Source organism: Mustelus asterias, chromosome 10 (assembly GCF_964213995.1).
Source record: "Mustelus asterias chromosome 10, sMusAst1.hap1.1, whole genome shotgun sequence".
Classification (NCBI taxonomy): domain Eukaryota; kingdom Metazoa; phylum Chordata; class Chondrichthyes; order Carcharhiniformes; family Triakidae; genus Mustelus; species Mustelus asterias.
This window is the reverse complement of record NC_135810.1, coordinates 65,815,104-65,831,093: the sequence shown is the minus strand read 5'-3', so window position 1 is coordinate 65,831,093 and position 15,990 is coordinate 65,815,104. Positions and strand designations below refer to the sequence as shown.

At 42.7% G+C, this 15,990-nt stretch overlaps 1 protein-coding gene across 2 annotated transcripts in view; it reads left to right on the top strand.

Moving 5' to 3' along the window:
- tmem135 (transmembrane protein 135) overlaps window positions 1-15,990 on the top strand; it is a 406,938-nt gene that overhangs the window by 328,348 nt on the left and 62,600 nt on the right. The gene's annotated exons all lie outside the window — the stretch shown is intronic.

The window sequence follows — 15,990 nt, the reverse complement described above, 5'->3', positions numbered from 1 at the left end:
GTTAATATCCTCTTCCGTTGCCAATCTGTGAGCTCAACTATTCCAGTATTTCACCAGTTAAAATGTTTTTACAGTTCCGATGTGTTACTGCTAATAATCCTTGCATTTCTATGGAACCTTTAGTATAGAAAATGCCTCAAGGCACCTCACAGAGCTGCAATTTAAAGAAAGGATGCTGATCTAAAGAAGGCAATATTTGGATGGGATACCAAAATCATGGGTGGGATTTTAGGAGGTTTTTAAAAAGGTTTAGAAATAGAAATCCACAGCCTACATAATTGAAGAGACGAGTTCCAATGGTGAGGCCAAGGGGTGAAGGATTCACAAGACTCGTGTAGTGAATGTGTATTATTAATTTATTCTCTCGTTGTAAGATTGCCTGAATTAATTATTGCAGCCTTCTGTCATACTTTGGCAACACCAGGCTAAAATTTTAGAAATTTGATCTGATAAACCTGTTGTTGGAGTACCTACTGATGCTTCGTACAGACCTGTTGAAATTCTGAACAGGATGCCAAACTTTCTGGGGAAAATAGTAATTACGAAACAGCATTAAATAACATGAAACGTTGCAGGGATGTTTTTGTGCAATGTTTAAACTCTGTTGTTTCTAGAATTTCTATTGTTTAAAATATTCCAAATTAAAATCCTAAATGCATGTCATGGGTTTCTTTAAAAAAATAAATTCTAATTGTGGTAGTTAATCAATAGCTTGTGTCTGTTTTTTTGCACTTTAGTTTCTCACTCTCCATTCCTTTTGTCACTGTGTACACTCATTTTTTGAAGTTCTCTTGCTCTGCGCCTCTCCATTGTCATCTCTGTTCCTGCTTTGAGAAGTCTCCTTTACAAATAGTCATTTGGAGACACAGAACTTGAATATTGCTGAACAAAAACATTTTTATCGAAGCGTTTTGTTTTGGTCTCATCAGGACAATCACGAGTCAAGCTGCCTGGTTTAAATTTTCAAATAATGCTTGGCAGTTAACTGTCAGAAACCATTAACGTACATTCTCCATGGCAAAGACCTCTACCAATCAGAGTCTACTTATCAACTAATCAGCACTCTCTTCTCATGCAGTATAAAGCTGTTTGTTTCCCCTGACATTGGTATTCTTCTGATTATCCTGATGAGTGCAAGGTGAAATGTTTTGACAAAATGTCTTTTTTCAGCAATATATAAGTTCCCTTTACATCACTCTCTTTTGACTGTGATTTCATAGCTCTCCTACCATACTTTGTAACACCTCTCTAAACATAGGGATTGTGACTGAAGTTTAACTTGTTGTTTTCCTGGCTACCAGGCTATTGTGTTTTTTCTTGAGGTTAAGTTGGTTTAAATGTAATGACCATTGTCAAAAATAAGTATTTTCAATAGATGAGCATGTCAACCTTGGAATAAAGGTCTGTGGCAGCTTGGATAAGAGATTGGCTTAAACAAAGAAAACACCAAGTTGTGGTAAATGGTTTTTATAAACTGCCCCATGGTAGCCAGTGATTTTCCCAAAGGGTGAGTGCAGGGGCCACTGTTTTGTTTGATATAGATAAATTATTTTGATATTGGAATAAAAAGTAAAATTTCAAAATTTATCAACAATTCCAAACTTGGAGCTGTGGCTGACCGTGAACATGATACCAATCAAATGCAACAGTATATAGGTAGGCTCGCAGAATGGAACCTGAAGTAGCAGATTGAATTTGAATACTAAGAGTTGTGAGGTGATGCATTTTGGGAGAAGGAATAGGGAGAGACAAGATACACTAAATGGCAGTTTTAAAAAGTGTGAAAGGGCAGAGTGACCTGGAGTTCATGTGTGTAGACCTTTAAAGATGACAGGACAAACTGAGGGAGTAGTAGAGTGCACACTGCATTTCTCCACAATTGGGGGGATGGGGAGGGAAGATGTCATTATTTTATAATTATATATGCTATACCTGGTCTATAATTGCCTACTGCTGATGTTTAGAGCCAATAGCTCCAACTCTGCCAGTCGCACCATTCTGCATGTTGTCATAAATTATGACTGTAGCTCCCTCAATGCAATCTCCTGTTTATGTTACCATAAGTGATTTCATTACTTCATGAGAAAAATTGGATAGCTCAACTTTTCCACTTTAATGTTGCTTTTATTCTGAGAGTTGATTTTTTTTCTGAGCCATTTCTTTACTAAGTTGTGATCCGATAGGCAGGAATCTGCATTAAATCTTTAAAGTATAGCATTTATGTGGCCAGATCTTGCACCTCAAATTAACTGATCGCATTCACTTAATTTTCCTTGATCTCCAAATATAAGTACACCAAAAGTATATGACTTGTACTTACTGCAGGGAGAACAACTGTCTGAGTTCCCAGTTGTGCACGTGTATACGGTGCTTAGTGTGGTAGTTCTGAGAATTATATCATTAGTCATTACTGTAAAATGCTAAATGACCATTTCAATGTTGCTTTCCTGATTCTGATTACCTGACCTTCAACTCATGTCGTTGTACTTTGCACTATAATGAGTCGCGTATTCATATGTTGAGAATTTCCTGTGAAGGAAAGCTACTATAATGGTCACCTTAAATAGTGTAACTATTCTGGGCAGACATTTCTGAAGGTTAATTTGGGTGTACAGTACATGATCTCTTTTTCACAGAAGATTCACAGAATCCCTACAGTGCAGAAGGAGGCCATTTGGCCCATCAGGTCTGTACCGACCACAATCCCACCCAGGCCCTACCCCCGTGACACCACACATTTACCCTGCTAATACCCCTGACATTAAGGGGCAATTCAGCAAGGCCAATCCACCTGCACATTTTTGTATCATTAGATGATGCATGAGTTCAGGTAATCCCTCTAGACCAAACTCTTATACAACATTCTGCATTTGATTTTTCATGTTAAGTATTTAAAGAATTTCATCGTTGACAGTTGAAGTGTGGTGCTTTGCATTTCATTCTTGAACCAATACACATAGCGTTGTCATATGCTGTGCAATATAAATAGCTCAAAGCTCAGATTTTTGAACTGGTTTGTTGGTGCCATCACTTTACGTGATTATTTTCTGTGTTACAGCTTTAAACCGATCATCTTTAACCTGTTTTGACAGAGAGAAATAGTTTTTTGTTGTTATGCAACAGGACATTTGTACTTATAACACTCGTGTCATGCCCAGTGAGCAATGTGAAGCTTCAAATGCTGCAGCATTTAATATTTATAAAAATCGCAATCCTAAATAAATTAGATTTTTAGACTTGGTCTAGCCTTTACCTGTTTTCAGTTTTATACAAGGCAGCTGTGATTCCTCCTATTTACCTGAAGAAAGTAAAGCGGTGAATCATTTCAGTTTGATGAGCTAAGCATTTTTGTAACTCCGTTCTGAATATTATTTTGTGCATTGCTTGGACTGCAAATAGGAATAAACCTGATCCTGTAGACCTAAACACTGATTAATTTACTAGGCTTGTCATTTATAGGATAATACTTGCATTTTCCACCTCTCTATGAAGAACTAATTCACAGTTTCATCTGGGGCAGGAAGTTAACTGATTGGATTTGTGTTTTGTATGCAGGATATGCTTGAGGATTTCTTTGATTATTTAAAAACCAATTTCCCTTCCTACTGTACTCAGTTGTCCTGCTTGTTTTAACAGGCAAAATTTAAATGTCATTATTAAACTCCTGGTAAACAAGAAAATGAGCAAGGAAGGTACTATGCTCTGTTTCCTGTCCTTTGTATTTCCCATAAAACAATTTATTCTTTCTGAAAAACAAGGGACATGTTGAAGCTCTTAACCTTGTACTCATCAGGACATTTTACAAGAATGCTGATGTAAGAGATAAACAATTTATTATATGAGAAGAAAGTGCTGATTGGTTGGCAAGTAGACACTGTTTGGTAGGGGTGTTCCATGGAGAGTGCACCAGGTGACTGACAGTAAACTACCAAGCTTTGTTTGAAATTGGAATCAGGCAGTTTGACCCTGATTGCTCAAGGCATTGCTCTGAGGAATGAGTCTGCGAATGGTTGTCACTTATGTTGTTTAGCAGAAACAGACGTCATGTGTGTATATGTTCTTTCTGCCTGTAAAGAACATGGCCACTATGTATTAATATATGTAGCTTCCAGTACATGAAAAACTGCCACGCTGTAAGCCCAACTGGTCATCAGTGCAATTTTTAGTTCACTAAAGATTATTTAGTAAATGTTATCCAATTGTAAAATCACATCTAATGTCAGACATTGTGTTTTTGAGTTTTGCAAGTAGGGATGGTTGGGTACGGGCTGTACCTTTCCTGTTGTGAACTGCGGAAGGGATACAATCTGCCAGGGGCACAATCTGCAAGTCCTTGAGATGTATGGCCTACATTTCTCGCATCACACTGGCACTGAAAGTCATATACCACATTACTCATTTGTGCAATAGGCAGAACATCTTTTTGACTTGACCTTAGCATCCTTTTCAGTGGTGAATTCTGCTAGTATTGCTACAGCAGAATAGCAGTGTGAAAGAGCTAGATTCGCCTGTTGCTCAAACTTTTGAGATACGTTGCCCTTCCAGGGTGATCTGAGGTAGACTGGACACTTTTCAGAGCTGATAGCGATGACCTTAGGTCCATTCTTGTGTTTGTGTGATCTACAGCACAAAGTGATCTGATCTGGGGAGATATTATCCCGCAGGATGCCTTTGATGCGCCCTATTTCAGTGTCAATTTCGAATGGTGAGCAAATGGCGGGGCCCTATTTACAAGGTTAGCAATTAGGCCGATCTTATAGCATATGGAACTATAAGAATCCCGACGTGTATATTAACCAGTGAAGGTAGTCTTGCGTTAGGGGAATGTCATGAAGGTTTTCAGCAAGGAAACAGGCCCTTCGGCCCAACTTGTCCATGCCGACCTTTTTTTTTTAAAGCCCTAAGCTAGTCCCAATTGCCTGTATTTGGTCCATATCCCTGTAGACCCATCTTGCCCATGTAACTGTCTAAATGCTTTTTAAAAGACAAAATTGTACCTGCCTCTACTACTACCTCTGGCAGCTTGTCCCAGACACTCACCACCCTTTGTGTGAAACAATTGCCCTTCTGGACCCTTTTGTATCTCTCCCCTCTCACTTTAAACCTATGTCCTCTAATTTTAGACACCCCTACCTTTGGGAAAAGATATTGACTATCTACCTTATCTATGCCCCTCATTTTATAGAACTCTATAAGATCACCCCACAGCCTTCTATGCTCCAGAGAAAAAAGTCCTAGTCTATCCAGCCTCTCCTTATAACTCAAACCATCAAGTCCTGGTAGCATCCTAGTAAATCTTTTCTGCATTCTTTCTCGTTGAATAATATCTTTCCTATAATACGATGACCAGAACTGTACACAGTATTCCAAGTGTGGCCGTACCAATGTCTTGTACAATTTCAACATGACGTCCGAATCCCTGTATTCAATGTTCTGACCAATGAAACCAAGCATGCTGAACACCTTCACCTCTCTGTCCACCTGTGACTCCACTTTCAAGGAGCTATGAACCTATACCCCTAGATCTCTTTGTTCTGTAACTCTCCCCAACGTCCTACCATTAACTGAATAAGTCCTGCCCTGGTTCAATCTACCAAAATGTATCACCTCGCATTTATCTAAATTAAACGCCATCTGCCATTCATCACCCCACTGACCCAATTGATCAAGATCCCATTGCAGTCCGAGATAACCACCTTCACTGTCCACTATGCCACTGATCTTGGTGTCATCTGAAAACTTACTAACCATGCCTTCTATGTTCTCATCCAAATCATTAATATAAATGACAAATAACAGTGGACCCAGCACTGATCCCTGAGGCACACCGCTGGTCACAGGCCTCCAGTTTGAAAAACAACCCTCTACAACCACCCTCTGGCTTCTGTCATCAAGCCAATTTTGTATCCATTTAGCGACCTCACCCTGGATCCTGTGAGATTTAACCTTATGCAACAACCTACCATGCGGTACCTTGTCAAAGGCCTTGCTAAAGTCCATGTAGATAACATCAACTGCACTGCCCTCATCTACCTCCTTGGTTACCCCTTCAAAAAACTCAATCAAATTTGTGAAACATGATTTTCCACACTCAAAGCCATGCTGGCTGTCCCTAATCAGTCCTTGCGTCTCTAAATCCTGTCTCTCAAAATACCTTCCAACAACTTACCCACCACAGATGTGAGGCCCACTGGCCTGTAGTTCCCAGGCTTTTCCCCGCAGCCCTTTTTAAACAAAGCACAACATTTGCCACCCTCTAATCTTCAGGCACCTCACCTCTGGCTACTGAGGATTCAAATATCTCTGCTAGGGGACCCACAATTTCCTCCCTAGCCTCCCACAATGTCCTGGGATACGCTTCTTCAGGTCCCGGGGATTTATCTGCCTTGATGCGCTTTAAGACTTCCAGCACCACCACCTCTGTAATATGTATACTCCTCAAGACATCACTATTTATTTCCCCAAGTTCCCTAACATCCATGCTTTTCTCCGCCGGAGGGCGGCACGGTAGCACAGTGGTTAGCACTGCTGCTTCACAGCTCCAGGGTCCTGGGTTCGATTCCCGGCTCGGGTCACTGTCTGTGTGGAGTTTACACATTCTCCTCGTGTCTGCGTGAGTTTCCTCCGGGTGCTCCGGTTTCCTCCCACAGTCCAAAGATGTGCGGGTTAGGTTGATTGGCCAGGTTAAAAAAAAAAAATTGCCCCTTAGAGTCCTGGGATGTGTAGGTTAGAGGGATTAGCGGGTAAAATATGTGGGGGTAGGGCCTGGGTGGGATTGTGGTCGGTGCAGACTCGATGGGCCGAATGGCCTCCTTCTGCATTGTAGGGTTTCTATGATTCTCAACAGTAAATAGATAGATTTAACTTATATTCGCATCCATTTTGAGCGCAGGTGAGGTTCCAGAGGACTGGAGAATAGCCAATGTTGTTCCCTTGTTTAAGGAAGGAAGCAGGGATAATCCAGGAAATTATAGACCGGTGAGCCAGACGTCTGTGGTGGGGAAGCTTTTGGAGAAGATACTGAGGGACAGGATATATGCTCACTTGGAAGAAAGTGGACTAGCTAGAGACAGGCGGCATGGTTTTGTATGGGGAAGGTCAACTTAAGTTGAATTTTTTGAAGAGGTGACAAAGATAATTGATGAGGGATGGGCTGTGGATGTAGTTTATGTGGACTTAAGTAAGTCCCACATGGCATACTGGTACAAAAACTAAAATCACATGGAATTCGGGGTGGGCTGGCTAGATGGATACAGAACTGGCTTGGTCATAGAGTGGAGATGCCGGTGTTGGACTGGGGTAAACACAGTAAGAAGTCTCACAACACCAGGTTAAAGTCCAACAGATTTATTTTGGAGTAAAAGCCACTAGCTTTCGGAGCGCTGCTCCTTCATCAGGTGAGTGGGGGTTCTGTTCACAAACAGGGCCATATAAAGACACAAACTCAATTTACAAGATAATGGTTGGAATGCGAGTCTTTACAGGTAATCAAGTCTTAAAGGTACAGACAATGTGAGTGGAGAGAGGGTTAAGCACAGGTTAAAGAGATGTGTATTGTCTCCAGCCAGGACAGTTAGTGAGATTTTGCAAGCCCAGGCAAGTTGTGGGGGTTACAGATAGTGTGACATGAACCCAAGATCCCGGTTGAGGCCATCCTCATGTGTGCGGAACTTGGCTACCAGTCTCTGCTCAGCGACTCTGCGCTGTCGTGTGTCGTGAAGGCCGGCTGGAGAATGCTTACCCGAAGATCAGAGGCCAAATGCCCGTGACCGCTGAAGTGTTCCCCAACAGGAAGAGAACACTCTTGCCTGGTAATTGTCGAGCGGTGTTCATTCATCCATTGTCGTAGCATCTGCATGGTCTCCCCAATGCACCATGCCTCGGGACATCCTTTCCTGCAGCGTATCAGGTAGACAACGTTGGCCAAGTTGCAAGTGTTAGTACCGTGTATACACAGCACTTCACTGTACTGCAAGCCCACGACTTGACATGTATGCCCAAGCCGTCAGGAGGTGGGTCAACACCAGATTCATCAGCCGCACTCACAAGACAGCCCCGAACATCACCCAAGCACAACGTAACGCCATCCGCGCTCTCAAGACCAACCGCAACATTGCCATCAAACCAGCAGACAAAGGAGGGGCCATCGTCAAACTGAACAGAACGGATTACTGCCAAGAAGTGTACTGTCAACTGAACAACGAGGAACACTACAGACAGTTACCCGCAGATCCGACCCAAAGAACACACCCATCAACTCAACAGACTGATGAAGACCTTTGATCCGGACCTTCAGAGTATCCTCCGTGCTCTCATCCCACGTACCCCCGCATTGGAGATCTCTACTGCCTCCCGAAGATACACAAGGCCAACACTCCCGGCCGTCCCATTGTATCGAGCACTGGGACCCTGTGCGAGAACCTCTCCGGCTACGTCGAGGACATCCTGAAACCCATTGTACAAAGAACCCCCAGCTTTTGTCGCGACACTGCGGACTTCCTACAGAGACTCAGCACACATGGAGCAGTTGAACCAGGAGCACTCCTCGTCACGATGGATGTCTCGGCACTCTACACCAGCATCCCCCACGACGATGGCATTGCTGCAACTGCCTCAGTATTCAACGCCGACAACAGCCAATCTCTAGATGCAATTTTACAACTCATCCGCTTCATCCTGGACCACAATGTCTTCACCTTCAACAACCAGTTCTTCATTCAGACACACGGAACAGCCATGGGGACCAAATTCACACCTCAATATGCCAAAATTTTCATGCACCGGTTTGAACAAGACCTCTTCACCGCACAGGACCTTCCACCGATGCTATACACGAGATACATCGATGACATTTTCTTCCTTTAGACTCATGGTGGACAATCACTGAAACAACTATATGATGACATCAACAAGTTCCATCCCACCATCAGACTCACCATGGACTACTCTCCGGAATCGGTTGCATTCTTGGACACACGCATCTCCATCAAGGACGGTCATCTCATCACTTCACTGTACCGCAAGCCTACGGATAACCTCACGATGCTCCACTTCTCCAGCTTCCACCCTAAACATGTTAAAGAAGCCATCCCCTATAGACAAGCCCTCCGTATACACAGGATCTGCTCAGATGAGGAGGATTGCAACAGACACCTTCAGACACTGAAAGATGCCTTCATAAGAACACGATATGGCGCTCGACTCATCGATCGACAGTTCCGACGCGCCGCAGCGAAAAACCGCACCGACCTCCTCAGAAGACAAACACGGGACACAGCAGATAGAGTACCCTTCGTCGTCCAGTACTTCCCCGGAGTGGAGAAGCTACGACATCTTCTCCGGAGCCTTCAACATGTCATTGATGAAGACGAACATCTCGCCAAGGCCACCCCCACACCCCCACTTCTTGCCTTCAAACAACCTCAAACAGACCATTGTCCGCAGCAAACTACCCAGCCTTCAGGAGAAAAGTGACCACGACACCACACAACCCTGCCACAGCAACCTCTGCAAGTCGTGCCGGATCATCGACACGGATGCCATCATCTCACGTGAGAACACCATCCACCAGGTACACGGTACATACACTTGCAACTCGACCAACGTTGTCTACCTGATACGCTGCAGGAAAGGATGTCCCGAGGCATGGGACATTGGGGAGGACCATGCAGACGCTACGACAACGGATGAATGAACACCACTTGACAATCACCAGGCAAGAGTGTTCTTTTTTTGTTGGGGAACACTTCAGTAGTCACGGGCATTCGGCCTGTGATCTTTGGGTAAGCGTTCTCCAAGGTGGCCTTCACGAGACACGACAACGCAAAGTGGCTGAGCAGAAACTGATAGCCAAGTTCCGCATACATGAGGACGGCCTCAACCGGAATCTTGGGTTCATGTCACACTATCTGTAACCCCCACAACTTGCCTGGGCTTGCAAAATCTCACTAACTGTCCTGGCTGGAGACAATACACATCTTTTTAACCTGTGCTTAGCTCTCCCTCCACTCACATTCTGTACCTTTAAGTCTTGATTGCCTGTAAAGACTCGCATTCCAACCATTATTTTGTAAATTGAGTTTGTGTCTTTATATGGCCCTGTTTGTGAACAGAACTCCCACTCACCTGATGAAGGAGCAGCGCTCCAAAAGCTAGTGGCTTTTACTACCAAATAAACCTGTTGGACTTTAACCTGGTGTTGTGAGACTTCTTACTTGGTCATAGAGGACAGAGTGGCGGTGAAAGGGTGTTTTTCAGAATGGAGATCTGTAGCTCGTGGTGTTCTGCAGGGGTCACTGCTGGGACTTTTGTTGTTTATAGTGTATATAAATGATCCAGAGGAAAATGTTGGTGGTCTGATTGGTAAGTTTGTGGATGACACGAAGATTAATGGAGTTACTGATAGTGTTGGGGATTGTCAGAGAATACAACTGGATATAGATAGATTGGATGCTTGGGCACAGAAGTGGCAGATGGAGTTTAATCCGGATAAATGCGAGGTGATACATTTTGGAGGATCAACTTTAGGTATGAAGTATGCTGGAAATGGCAGAACCCTTAGGAACATTAACATACAGAGGGATCTGCACGTGCAGGTCCACAGTTCCTAAAAATGGCAACACAAGTGGCCAATGTGATGAAGAAGGCATATGGCACGCTTGTCTTCATCGACTGGGTCATTGAGTACAAGAGTTGGGAATTCATGTTGCAGCTATATAAAACCTTGGCCAGGCCGCATATTCCGTGCTGTTCTGATTACTACACTACCAAAAGGATGTGGAGGTTTTGGAGAGAGTGCAAAGAAAGTTCACCAGGATGTTGCCTGGACTCGAGGGTGTTGGCTATGTGGAGAGGTTTGTTTTCACTAGAAAGACGGGGGCTGAGGGGAGACCTGATAGAGGTCTACAAAATTATGACAGGCATAGACAGAGTGGAGAGTCAGAGGCTTTTTCCAAGGGTGGAAGTGTCAATTACTAGGGGGCACAGGTTCAAGATGAGAGGGGGAAAGTTTAAGGGAGATGTGCGGGAGAAGTTTTTCATGCAGAGAGTGGTGTGTGCTTGGAATGCACTGCCAGAGGAGGTGGTGGAAGCAGGCACATTAGCAACATTTAAGAGACATCTGGAGGGATACATGAACAGGGAGGGAATGGAGGGATACGGACTGAGTAAGGGCAGAAGGTTTTTTTTTGTAGTTTATTTGGGGCATCGTTATCGGCACGGGCTTGGAGGGCCGTAGGGCCTGTTCTTGTGCTGTACTTTTCTTGTTTATTTAGTAAAAGGGGGTTAGAGCTAATACTCCTGACTTAGCGTAAGAACACATGCTAGTCAAATGCTTAAGCGACCAGTGAACCTTGCACACCCTAAGGGCCCATATCAATAGCATGAGTTGCCTGACAAACCTTGTATCTGCATCAGCACAGCATTGCAACAAGGCCTTAAGAACCAACTGTTTACTGTTATAGAGACAGGAGTTAAGACAAAAAAGGTGATGTATGGTCTCTGGGAGAAGGCAAATAGTACCTGGCTAGGAGGAGATAACAAGCCTGCTCGGGTGAAGTAATATAAACCTATATGTGGATAAGAATGGAATTAAAACAATGTTCTGTGTACATAACCAACAATGTATAAATAAAGTGAACATTTGTGATTTGGCAGAATGCTGTTTTAGGGGTCTTTCAAGACTGCTTTCCCTGCATGTTGGAATGAAGGATCATAACCTGTACCTGAGTCCTGTAATCAGTTTGTAGAACTCCACAACAGTTGCAGTAGACCCTGGTGGTGCAACCCGTGGCATATTTCTCAGCTAGTACATCAAGGAAAAGGAATTTATTTGACTGCTTCATTTCAAAGTTGAATTTAAGCGCAAGGTGGAGCCCATTAAGACATGTAAGGAAATTATTACATGCAACTGTGGATTTAAATATAGCAAACACAATTCAGGTTGCAGAGTTCATAAGTTCAATGACTTCTGATTCATGTAATAGTAGCTGGTCTAAGTCATCCTGATATAGTGCTATAGCACATATAACTATAATTTCCTCAAGTGGAACATTGAGGAATAGACTAGCAATGTCAAATGAGCACATTGTTATGGACATGCAAGTCCGAAAATGTGAAGCAATCCTTCACTCTGTCAAAACTGCTTGTAATAATTCATCCAACCATTTGGCCAATTCCTGCTGTGCAGAACTGACCATAGATAGTAAAGGGACAACAGTTTTGTGTGTCTTGGGCAGCTCATACATGCACAGGTGCAGCGAGCCGTGAGGACGAATCCTGTATGTATATCACACCAGAGGAGCTCATCGCTCTTACACAAATCCAGCAAACATTCTTGTCTCGTCATTTTGAGCAGCAGATGCAATGGGTACACATTTGGACCTGTGATTAAGAATGGTGTGCATTTTGTTGATATAGTCATGCTTGTTAGGGATGACTATTCCTGTCCCTTTATCAAGTTTACTGATGTGTATGCCTGGGTTGCTCTTATGGTCCTGCAGCGCTGGCTGATTTGCTTTGTTTCTCTGTGACTGGAATATGTAAGGGTCTCTTCGTAGGTACATAATTCTGTGTATTCCCTGTACATTTAAAAAATAGCAATCTGGCAGGGAGATTATTTTGAACACCCTAAAACTGTTGGCTCACTCCAGATACATGTCGGCCTACCTTTTAACCTATTTTGCATATTTACCTGTCGCTAGGGTCTCTGATAGTTCCCCAACTATGACAATAGTCCAGAGAAGCTCGTTATGAGATCACTTTCTTTGCAATAGAATAAATGCAGGAATATTGGTAACTACCAGCATTTGGTCTATTGGACATGTCGATGTGTGTGTGTGTCTCTGTCTGTGTGCGTGTTTGTCAAATAGCTACAATGATAGAGAATTCAGCTTCTAACTGAGATGCGAGTTTGTATCCGAGAGTGAGTCGCTACTTCTGCTCAGGCTTCACAATTAATAGTTAATTTCAGCATTCTTAAGTCAGTGATGCTGTGGGAAGGTAGCGTTTTCAGTTGAACTGACATTTTGACATTGGTCAGTCTGCCAAAGAACTGAATTGGCAGCATCAGTGAAAATTCTCCTTTCTCTGCTGACCAAGGAAGATGGTGGAGGTCCAAGCGACTAACAAAAAAGATATTGCAAAAAAACTGTATTTCTCTCTATCCTTGTTAAAATCACAATTGGCCAGTTTGTTTGAGAAAGGGAATTTCTGATGTAATTTGGGCTTAATGCTAATAGCTCCTATGGCATTAAGTGCTAGCTTTAAAGTTGTTGCATTTTTGTTAGTATTACATAGTAAAGTCATCTTTCACACAAGAATGTAAAACAGTCCCAACATGCCGATGTCTCTCAAGTATGTAGTTTGTAAACACATGTGATTGCAGTAGCATATTTTCCACTACAAGTCACCCTTATTCAAATAATAGAGTCTGTGGAGGTATTCGTCTGCAAAGCCATTATGTGGCATAAAATCATTAGGAAACATGGAACAGTTGATGAGCGTTTTGAAATGATCTCAGTTGGAAATAGCAAAACAGAAAAAATTGATAAAATACGGACTGCTGGAAATATAAGTATCAAAATGTAATCTTGGCGAATATATGTTACTTCGGCTACAGTTGCCCCATTACCTGACCAATTACTACTTCAGTAAATGTGCATATCTCATTGGGTAAATGCTGCATTTATATAGTGCAGAAAACATGTCAAAACTGTTGGAAATGTTCCACTGGAGAGGAGAAAAATCATATTAGGCTGGCTACACTTCATTTTAGAAAAACTGCCTGCTTTTTAAGCCCAAGTGAATGTGCATGTATATGCAGTACCTGTTTCCATTTGTTGAATGAGTTGTCATTAAGGAAACAGAAGGAACTCATCTCAGATTGGTATGAATTTATTTATAAAAACACAATGTATTTTGGGCAGTCTGATTGATACCACAATATAAAGATTGAAATGATGAGGACAGGTTCCATAAGCCTGCCTGATGTATAGTTTTTTAAAAATACTTTCATGGGATCCGGAGGTCATTGGCAAGGCCAACATTTGTTGTCCATCCGTAACGGCCCTTGAGAAAATTCTTCAGTCGTTGCTGTCCATCTGGTGCAGGTACACCTGTAGTGCTGTTAGGAAGAGAGTTCCAGGATTTTGATCCAGTAGCATTGAAAGAACAATGATTTACTTCTAAGTCAGGATGGTGTGTGGCTTGGAGGGGAACTTGCAGATTCGGGTGGTTTTCACCCGAATCTGCTGCCCTTGTCCTTCCAGGGGTAGAGATTGTGGGTTTGCAAGGTGCTGTCAAAGCAGCATTGGTGAGTTGTTGCAGTGCATGTTGTATAATGTACACCCTGCTGCCACAGTGTCAGTGGTGGAGAGTTTAAATGTTTCAGGTGGTGGAAGGGGTGCCAATCAGGCAAACTGATCGTGTCTGGCTTCTTGAGTGTTGCTGGAGCTGAACTCATCAAACCAAGTGGAGGGTATTCCACCTCCCATTTCAACCTTCCTTCAGTTCTGAAGAAGGGTCATATTCTACACTGTTTGTCTCCACAGACTCTGCCAGTATTTAAAGTACCAACTGTTTTGATTTCAGATTTCCAGCATCTCCAGTTTTTTTACTTCTGTTTGTAGCCCAGCACACTCCTGACTTGTACTTTGTAAATGGTGGACAGGTTTTGGGGAGTCAGGAGATGTTAACTGCTGCAGAACTCCTAGTCTCTGACCTGCTCTTGTAGCCATAGTATTTATATTGCTAGTCCTATTCAGTTTCTGGTCAGTGGTAACCCCCAGTTTGTTGATGATGCTAATGTCATTGAATGTCAAGGGAGGATGGTTAGATTCTCATGTGTTGAAGCTTGTCATTACCTGGCAGTTGTGTGGTGTGAATGTTGCCTGCCATTTATCAGTTCAAGCCTGGATATTGTCCAGGTCTTGCTGCATATGGACATCGCCTGATCAGTATCTGAGGAGTTGTGCCTGATACTGAATACCGTGCTTTCCATCACTAAATATCCCCAAGCTTGAAGTTATGATAGAGGGAAGATCATTGATGAAGCAGCTAAAGATGGTTGAGCCTGAAACACTACCCTGAGGAACTCCTGCAGCAGTGCCCTGGGGCTGAAATGATTGACCTCAAACACCACAACCATCTTTCTTTGTGCTACGTATGACTCCAACCAACGAAGAATATGTTCCCCTGATTCACTCCAGTTTGAAGTTTAACAACACCAGGTTAAAGTCCAACAGGTTTATTTGGTAGCAAAAGCCACCTTTTGCTACCAAATAAACCTGTTGGACTTTAACCTGGTGTTATTAAACTTCTTACTGTGTTTACCCCAGTCCAACGCCGGCATCTCCACACCATCACTCCAGTTTTGCCAGGGCTCTTTGATGGCACACTCAGTTAAATGCTACCTTAATGTCAAAGGCAATTACTTTTACCACCCCATTTGAATTAATCTCTTTTGTCTATGTTTGGACCAAAGCAATAATGAGCTAATAATAATCAGCTAAGTAGCTCTGCTGGAACCCAAGTTGAGTATCAATGAGGAGGTTATTGCTGTGTAGGTGCCGCTTTCTCCCTAATTTTTTAATTTATTTTTTAGTCATTCTTTGCTAGTTTCTAACTTTCTCACTCTTCTGGCCTGCCACTAATTTTTGCAGCATTGTATGTCCTTTCTTTGAATTTGATGTCACCCTTAACTTCCTTAGTTAACCACAATGGTACATCCTTTTATTGAAGTCGTTATTCTTCAATGAAATGTATCCTTGTTGAGAGTTATGAAATATCTCCTTAATTGTCTGCCATTGCTTCACTACCATCTTAGCATTTAGCCTATTTATTGAGTTTACTTTAGCCAACTCTGTCATTATACCCTTGCAATTGCCTTTATTTAAGTTTAAGAAAGTAGTCAAAGATCCACATTTCTCATTTTCAAACTGAATGTGCAATTCTATTATGTTGTGATCAGTCTTACGTAGAGCATCCTCTACT